Raw genomic sequence first — 10,377 nt, 5'->3', positions numbered from 1 at the left:
TCTGTCCACGAAAAATGTGGGGAGACTGACCTTTGTAAAAAAGAATCAGACATGGATCAGCCAGGATTTCCAACCACCAATGCCTGATGCATGAGAGTAGATTGACCACGGTGCCACACCAACACTTCACAAATATGGATAGTGCTAAACACATTTAAGGTGCTGCTTCCTAGTTACAGACATTCCTCTGCATCAGAACACAAGTAAGTATTGAGGATATGCATTACGTAAAACTTAACTTTTAATAATATTCTTAGGATAAAATACATGTACTGTTTGAAATCAAACAAAAAGAAAGGTGTACAAAAATACCATGTGCCACCTACACCACCAAGTATTAATGTGATGCAAAGACCTCTAAAAGGTGGAAGGGAACAAATTATGGTCCATTGTAACCAGTGTGGGTAAAAACTTCCCCTGTAAGGCCATACTCTCGCATTATTAATTCCCTTCTTGGCAAGTGTTACTCGCCCTAAAAAAGGGCAGCCCCACACAGGAACCTTTCCTTATTTCCCCTTACAAACACTGCCATTTACCAGGGATTTTAGGTGGAAATAGAACGTTTCCTGTGTTGGGCCGCCCTTTTTAGGGGGAGTAACAATTGCCAATAAGGGAATTAATAGGGCTAGAGTAGGGTCTTACAGGGGAAGTTATTACCCCCACCTGCTACAATGGACAATACGTTTTTTTCTTCCCCCTTTTCGAGGAAAGTGTTACTCATCTTAAAAAGGGCTGTGTTAAATGGCAGTGTTTGTAGGTGGAAATAGGGAGAGGTTCCTGTGTGCGGCCGCCCTATTTTGGGGCAAGTAACACTTGACAAGAAGGGAATTAATAATGCGAAAGTAGTGCCTTACAGGGGAAGTTTTTACCCCCACTGGTTACAATGGACCATACGTTGTTCCCTTTCACCTTTTAGAGGTCTTTGCATCACATCAATACTTGCTAGTGTAAGTGACACATAGTGTTTTTTGCACACCTTTCCTTTTGTTTGATTTAAAAAATAAATACATTTAGGTCCATATATTTTATCCTAAGCATATTATTAAAAGTTAAGTTTTATGTAATGCACATCCTGCCACACCTGCCTGATGCCACGCATCTGATGCCAGGTTCTCCTTTTTCACCCACCTTGGTCACCAGGTAATGGTATTGCCATCCACCACACCACTCTGTTACTGGGTCCTTTTCAGGACTCCTGATGCTGCTGCTGCCACCTCCAAGCTGTCACACTCTGCCACCATATGTTCTCCTCATGCTGATGCCAGCTCCAAGCTGTCTCATGCTGCCACCATATGTTCTCCTAATGCTGCTGCCACCTCCATGCTGTGTCCTTCAGCCACCATATGGTCTCCTCATGCATCTGCCACCTCCAGGCTGTGTCATTCAGCCACTATATGTTCTCCTCATGCTGCTGCCAACTCCAGGCTGTGTCTTCAAGCAACTATATGGTCTCCTCATGCTGCCACCAACTCCAAGCTGTGTCATTTAGCCACTATATGGCCTCCTCATGCTGCCGCCACCTCCACGCTGTGTCATTCAGCCACTATATGGTCTCCTCATGCTTCTGAAACCTTCAGGCTGTGTCATTTAGCCACTTTAATTCTCCTCATGCTGCCGCCACCTCCATGCTGTGTCATTCAGCCACTGTATGGTCATCTCATGCTGCCGCCACACTGTGTCATTAAGCCACTTTATGGTCTCCTCATGCTGCCGCCAACTCCAGGCTGTGTCATTCAGCCACTATATGTTGCCGCCAACTCCAGGCTGTGTCATTCAGCCACTATGTGGTCTCCTCATGCTGCCGCCAACGTCAGGCTGTGTCATTCAGCCACTATATGTTCTTCTCAACCTGCTGCCAACTCCAGGCTGTGTTATTAAGCCACTGTATGGTCTCCTCATGCTGCTGCCAACTCCTGGCTGTGTCATTAAGCCACTATATTGTCTCCTTATGCTTCCGCCTCCTCCAGGTTGTGTCATTCAGCCACTATATGTTCTTTTCAGACTGCCGCAGACTCCAGGCTGTGTAATTCAGCCACTATATATTGCCGCCAAATCCAGGCTGTGCCATTCAGCCACTATATGTTCTTCTCAACCTGCTGCCAACTCCAGGCTGTGTTATTAAGCCACTGTATGGTCTCCTCATGCTGCTGCCAACTCCTGGCTGTGTCATTAAGCCACTATATTGTCTCCTTATGCTTCCGCCTCCTCCAGGCTGTGTCATTCAGCCACTATATGTTCTTTTCAGACTGCCGCAGACTCCAGGCTGTGTAATTCAGCCACTATATATTGCCGCCAAATCCAGGCTGTGCCATTCAGCCACTATATGTTCTTCTCAACCTGCTGCCAACTCCAGGCTGTGTTATTAAGCCACTGTATGGTCTCCTCATGCTGCTGCCAACTCCTGGCTGTGTCATTAAGCCACTATATTGTCTCCTTATGCTTCCGCCTCCTCCAGGCTGTGTCATTCAGCCATTATATGTTCTTTTCAGACTGCCGCAGACTCCAGGCTGTGTAATTCAGCCACTATATATTGCCGCCAAATCCAGGCTGTGCCATTCAGCCACTATATGGTATCTTCAAGCTGCCGCCAACTCCAGGCTGGTCTTTAAGCAACTATATGGTCTCCTCATGCTGCCACCAACTCCAGGCTGTGTCATTTAGCCACTATTTGGCCTCCTTATGCTGCCGCCATCTCCACCCTGTGTTAATCAGCCACTATATGGTCTCCTCATGCTTCAGACACCTCCAGGCTGTGTCATGTAGCAACTATATTTCTCCTCATGCTGCCACCACCTCCATGCTGTGTCATTCAGCCACTATATGGTCATCTCCTGTTGCCGCCACCGCCAGGCAGTGTCATTAAGCCACTTTATGGTCTCCTCATGCTGCCACCAACTCCAGGCTGTGTCATTTAGCCACTATATGGCCTTCTCATGCTGCCGCCACCTCCACGCTGTGTCATTCAGCCACTATATGGTCTCCTCATGCTTCAGACACCTCCAGGCTGTGTCATTTAGCCACTATATTTCTCCTCATGCTGCCGCCACCTCCACGATGTGTCATTCAGCCACTATATGGTCTCCTCACGCTGCCAACATCTCCACGCTGTGTCATTCAGCCACTATATGGTCTCCTCATGCTGCTGCCAACTCCAGGCTGTGTCATTCAGCCACTTGTTGGTCTCCTCATACTGATGCCACCTCCAGGCTCTGTCATTGTGCTGCTCTGCGACAATGATTCTAAAAGCGACGCCTCTGATCTGCACGTCATACTCAATAACAGTATTATTTCACTAACCCAGCACACACCCTATGCGTGCTAATCTAAGGCAAAGTGTTCTACACTCCTATTGAGGCTCTCTGTAGGCCAGAAATAGCCGTTTTTTAATCGGCCGAATCGAATTTTTCAAAAAATTCGTTAATTTCTAAAAGGTATAAAGGTTCCTAAGAACCATCTGAGAGAATGATTCCATCATTCTATTTTGACCATCATTGATCACACAGGACATATTATCAAGAAGATCCAATAGAAATAGACCCTAATGGTGAATGATTGACCCCATGGTCCGCTTCATTTGGTGGTTTAGTAGCAGCTGGAGAACATAGGATCAGGGTCACTTGCAATTTAAAAACATCAAGTTCTACATAATAAACAAAACATAACTACAGTAAAGACTGAAACACCTGTAGGGCAGTAAGCAGTGGGGTTGTAACTCTGAATAACAATGCCATTTCATATGAGATTCATCATGTGTAGAAAACAGTTCTTTATATGGTGTGCTATATCATGCAGTCATGGCTGTAAATTTTGGCACCCCTGAAATTTTTCTAGAGAATGAAGTATTTCTCACAGAAAAGGATTGCAGTAACATGTTTTGCTGTACACATCTTTCCCCTTGTGTGTATTGGAACTAAACCAAAAAAGGGAGGAAAAAAAGCAAATTGGACATAATGTCACACCAAACTCCAAAAATAAGCTGATCAAAATTATTGGTACCCTTTCAAAATTGTGGAGAAATAAGATTGTTTCAAGCATGTGATGTTCCTTCAAACTCACCTGGGGCAAGTAACAGGTGTGGGCAATATAAAAATCGCACCTGAAAGCAGATAAAAAGGAGAGAAGTTCACTTAGTCTTTGCATTGTGTTTCTGTGTGTGCCACACTAAGCATGGACAACAGAAAAAGGAGAAGAGAACTGTCTGAATACTTGAGAACCATAATTGTGGAAAAATATCAACAATCTCAAGGTTACGAGTCCATCTCCAGAGATCTAGATTTGCCTTTGTCCACAGTACGCAACATTATCAAGAAGTTTGCAACCCATGGCACTGTAGCTAATCTCCCTGGCATGGATGGAAGAGGAAAGTTTATGAAAGGTGTTGCAGGATAGTCCGGATGGTGGATAAGCAGCCCCAAACAAGTTCCAAAGATATTCAAGCTGTCTTGCAGGCTAAGGGAGCAACAGTGCCAGCGCGAATTATCTATCAACATTTAAATTAAATGAAACACTATGTGAGGGGGCATTATTATGTGTGGGGACCATGTGAGGGGGCATTATTTTGTGTGGGGGCCATGTGAGGGGGCATTATTATGTGTGGGGGCCATGTGAGGGGGCATTATTATGTATGGGGGTCATGTGAGGGGGCATTACTATATATGGGGAGTCATGTGAGGGGGCATTACTATATATGGGGGCAATGTGAGGGGGTATTACTATATATGGGGGCAATGTGAGGGGGCATTACTATATATGGTGGCAATGTGAGGGGGCATTACTATATATATATGGGGGGGTCATGTGAGGGGGCATTACTATATATGGGGGCAATGTGAGGGGGCATTTTTATATATGGGGGCCATGTGAGGGGGCATTACTATATATGGGGGCAATGTGAGGGGGCATGATTTTATATGGGGGCCATGTGAGGGGCATTATAATCTATGGGGGTAATGTAAGGAGGCATTATTATATATGGGGTCAATGTGAGGGGGCATTGTTATGTATGGGGGCAATGTGAGGGGGCATTACTATATATGAGAGCAATGTACAGGGGCATTATATTATATGGGGCAATGTGAGGGGGCATTATAATGTATCAGAGCAATGTACGGGGGCATAATAATGTATGAGGACAATGTTGGGGCCTTGTACTCTACAGGGCACAGAAGGGACTACTATATGGGGCAGTGTAATACATATAGGGGGTTTGTATAGAGGTGAGGACTTTGCTGTAGCGACAATCCTAAAATGTTTGTCTGGCAGATTCGTTGAAGACGAATTGTGATCGGGAGAAATCTTCATGATGACCCAGGACAGATGGAGAAGAAAAAGTGAATCACTCAGATCAGAGAAGACGCCCCCGTGAGTAAGCAACTATAATGACTCAGCACCTGTATACAGCTCAAATCTGCCTCTATATAGGGGTTATTGATCTTCTGTATAGTGGATTTTATTCAATTACTATATAGCAGTGTTAGTCAGTAGTAATAGTAGGGATCTTGGTGTGGCAGAATTACTGTATATGTCCCTTGTATTGTGGTGTTATTAGTGATACGGTCTGTGTATAGTGGCTTTTATTTCCTTACAGTATGGTGGTATTATTTAGTCACTGCAGAACTAATATGGAGTGGTGATATTATTTTATGTTTCAAAGCTCGATACTAAGATAAAATCCAGCGTGTAGTGTGCAGACTACAAGCTGGGTAAGGGGCCCTAAAATTTCTGATGGCAGCCCTGCTCACATGCCCGGGCAGCTTAAAGGGAACATTGCCTATTTGCCCCCTACAGCGAATTCCAGATAGCTGTACAACGTTTAAAAGGGTACTCCGCCCCTAGACATCTTATCCCCTATCCTTTGGATAGGGGATAAGATGTGAGATCGTGGGGGCCCCACTGCTGGGGACCCCCGGCATCTCGGCTGCAGCACCCACCTCAACGGCTACCGGCAACACTGGAGGCTTCGGATCCCGACCATGCGAGCGAAAGAGCGTGACGTCACGACTCCGCCCCGTGTGACGTCACACCCCACCCCGCCCCTCAATGCAAGTCTATGGGAGGGGCCGTCACGCCCCCTCCCATAGGCTTGCATTGAGGGGGTGGAGCGTGATGTCACACGGGGGCGGAGCCGTGATGTCACAACGCAGTAATCAGACCCGGAGCGAACACACTCCGGGAACTGATTTTAACGGGGTGCTGTGTGCAAGATCACGGGGGTCACCAGCGGCGGGACCCCCGCAATCAGGCATCTTATCCCTTATCCTTTGGATAGGGGATAAGGTGTCTAAGCGCCGGAGTACCCCTTTAAAGGGAGAAAACCAGGTGGGCTTCATAGATAACATACTGTATAATATTTTTGAAAAAAAATCCTAGTTTCTCCCTTCTGTGCTAATGAATTCTACTTTCCTCTAAAAAGTCATGTTATCTCTGAAATCCATTTTTGTTCCAGCAGAACATCCAAACGATGAGTTCCTTTCCAGTTACGCACAGACCTTCACCGCCTCTATTGTAGGAATGATGCATTCACTTCTATACATCTTTCTAGCTCCAGGTGCAAAATAATGATATTATATAAAATCACCAACTAGGAACATTGACAAAGGCAATGTATATTATCATTGTCACTGTGCTAATACTCATCCTCACCTCCCATTTATCATCCCATTCATTACTGCATCTATTCTCCTGCCATAGAAAGATAGAAGAGGAGAGATCAATGCAGAATTGCTCTGTGCAAATATAAAATCAATTATACAACATTGCCCTCCTAAAATAATATAGCCTGGCTGATGTGATTCATAAGATTTGCTAATGTACTGTACATAACACAGCTGGCAGACAATACAGTGAGCTGTTCTTGTGTAAGTTTAATATCAATCTGGTCTTCAATCCGCAAGAGTATCTGCAGTTGACAATGACACTTCAAGGCCACGTTCACATAAGCCAATTCCGCTCCTGTTTTCCCGTTCACTCACTGAAATAATTACAGCGGCAGATTTACTCCATGCTTTTTATTAATAGACCATGAAATGGAGAAAAGATAAAATATATTGAAAATAAAATAAATGACATATAGAAAAGTTTTCTAAAACTGTTTATTCAATGGCCACTTGAACCCTGCACTTTTTACATATGACAACACTTAAAGGGGAACTCCAATGTTTTAATACTTATCCCCTATCCTGTACAGTGCCCCACCACTCCTTGTGCACAGAACAGGGTGGAACCATGCATCTTTATGGAAGTGACGGAGATGTGTGATAGCCTGGGGGAGTTGGATGTAGGGAGTGTAGCTGTGCGGTGACTAAAGGGTGTGTGGTTAACCCTTTCTATTTGTGACGCCAGGGTGAGGGCTCCTCTGTAATGTATGTCCTACCGCCACCCTTCCCAAGAGCGATAGGGAGGTATAGAATAATGGAATGTCCACAACCGGAAAGTTTGCTGAAAACAGTTGGAACTTTTACTGAAGATTTTATGCAACTTCACAACAGGAACAGTCTCTACAAATGCAAATTCTCTTGGAGATTGACAAAGGTTGGGACCTTAAGCAGTTTTAAGTCTTTAGATTGATATGCGCTGTTCCACTGGATTTAGGGGATTTAGTTGCGGTCCAGTAGTCACGCTAGCTTTAGCGGGGATTTGTTTTAGAACTCACGGTTTAGGTTCTGCTGAGGCCGGTAGGTTTTCAGGCCTAGCGTGTCTTTGAAAGTTGCGCAGATCCATCCTGCTAGTTCGGCATTCACGAGAGCAGCAACCTAAGAGAGCAATAATTGGCTACAGCTCCCTTATATGGGCAGGGGCTGGACTAGTGTTAATTGGTCCATACTTGTGTCAATCACCATTACATGGAATTATGGGTAGCATGTGACCCAAGGATAGGAAAGGAAGAAATATCCAGCATCCAGGTGAAATCCAAGGGTATACTTTAATCGGAGATTTGCAAATACACGTATAAAATCTGACACGTTTCGCGCGTTAGCGTTTAGTCATAGACTAAGTCATATGACTAAGCGCTAACGCGCAAAACGTGTCAGAGTTTAAACGTGTATTTGCAAATCTCCGAATAAAGTATACCCTTAGATTTCATCTGGATGCTGGATAATTCTTCCTTTCCTATCCATGATTAAATAGCCGGGGGCCGGCAGATCCAGGCAAGGGTGAGGTCAGAGATCAGGTCCGAGGTGAGCGGTCTTCACTTGGTTACATGTGACCCAAGGACCTCCAAAGGTCCTCTAACATACCATAGAGGATCTAACATGGTCACATGACCGAAGGTCCTGCGACGCTAACAAGGTAAGCATACTATACTTTATAGTAAATATACATTATTATTAAATATATACATTTGTAAACATTATAAAAGTGGCACAGAGGAGAGGCGACTAGGGGCTGTCCCACCTGAGGGACACTACCTGAGCGTAGTTACTCTGACTTTGGGGACCACCATACAAGGTACGTTATGCAATACAGTACCGGGACACCACAGATGCACAAGGAAAGCCAAGGCAGCAGTCAGATCCCCTCCCTACTGCCGCCACGATAAGACACTTATCCCCTATTCTATAGGGCAGTGGTCTTCAACCTGCGGACCTCCAGATGTTGCAAAACTACAACTCCCAGCATGCCCGGACAGCCGCTGGCTGTCCGGGCATGCTGGCAATTGTGGTTTTGCAACATCTGAAGGTCCGCAAGTTGGAGACCACTGCTATAGGGGATAATTAAAACACTGAAATAACCCTTTAACTTTAAAATCTTACGGCCCTTTCTTATATTGCATGGATTTGAAAATGTGGGGAGATGGTCAGTAAAGTCCACACACTGTAGATCACCTGTCCATCTACCTGTTTGTGATATAGAAAAACATACCGTAGTTAAAGTGGCACATCATGCCAGCAATGCATCAGTCTTTCTTCCAGTGCAATTTGTGCCAAATACTTTGAAAAACCTGCCTTTTTTCCTGGGATAGGAGGAGGTTCTTCCTTCAGTCTTCTGTAGAGTGTTCCTTACCTTGGTCGCATGTGTGGTGCTTAATAAAATCACCATTTTCTTGCCAATCCTAACAAAATCCTTCTAGTCTGTGCTGCTGTAGGGCTACAGCTCTTCATACAGGAGAAAGGGGTCACAGAGAAGGGAAAGAAACTTAAAGGGGTACTCCGGTGGAAAACAAAATTTTTTTTGAATCAACTGGTGCCAGAAAGTTAAACAGATTTGTAAAAATCTTAAGCCTTCCAGTACTTATCAGCTGCTGTATGCTCCACCGGAAGATCTTTTATTTTTGAATTTCTTTTCTGTCTGACCACAGTGATCTCTGCTGACACCTCTGTCCATGTCAGGAACTGTCCAGAGTAGAAGCAAATTCCCATATCAAACCTATCCTGCTCCGGACAGTTCCTGACATGGACAGAGGTGTCAGCAGAGAGCACTGTGGTCAGACAGAAAAGAAAAAAAAAGAACTTTCTCTGTAGCATACAGCAGCTGATAAATACTGGAAGGTTTAAGATTTTATAATAGAAGTAATTTACAAATTTGTTTAACTTTCTTGAGCCAGTTGATTCCCACTGGAGTACCCCTTTAAGGAATTCTCTGTAAAGTACACTGGGTGGCACCTTGCCTAATGTCCAGTGCTATTTCATGCCAACAGACGACTTCTTCTGGATCAGTATTACAGCTCTTCCCCTGTAAAGATCCCCTTAGTTGCTCACCCATTTAGGGCATTTGCTAGTACTGTAACCAGCTTAAGTTTTAGTAGCACTACAGAGGCCAGCATTCCATCCTTACATATCTGAGATTGAGATAAGTGACTGTGTTCTTAGGCTCCCAAGTTACACATGTATCAACATGAACTGTTACATCTGAAATTTCTGCACATAAAATTGTGATGCACCTTCTCCTCTTCTCCCTGTTTCTGGTTAATTGCATGCACCATAACACCAAGGGCATCCCGACCAAAGTAACCAGTACAGCAGGGAGGCACTCGGGGAGGGCAGCCATACCACTACCATGTAGAGCCTCTCCATTGACAAAGCTGTGCACACTTACGCCCTGGGTACACTGGGAACTGCCACACCACTCACAGCATCGTCAACAATACTAGGAGCACTACAAGTGCCCCAGCAGACAACCCCCTAGGTCACACTACCACACCTGCCTTTCATCACATAAAAATTCCATTGCTAGCTAAATCTCACCAGGGATTTTAACTTTATCCTGGATTCCCCATACCTCACCCACCTTTCCCTAGATTGCAATATGCACATCCTGAAATCTGGTGCCCAGATACAACAGGTATCTTGAGGAAATATAGCGAACCCCAATGATTATTTCTGTCACTGTCTCACATCATGTTTTTTGACACATACACATTGAAAAAAGTTTCACAAG

Source organism: Hyla sarda, chromosome 8 (genome assembly GCF_029499605.1).
Source record: "Hyla sarda isolate aHylSar1 chromosome 8, aHylSar1.hap1, whole genome shotgun sequence".
NCBI classification, from domain to species: domain Eukaryota; kingdom Metazoa; phylum Chordata; class Amphibia; order Anura; family Hylidae; genus Hyla; species Hyla sarda.
This window is presented reverse-complemented; position numbering follows the sequence as displayed.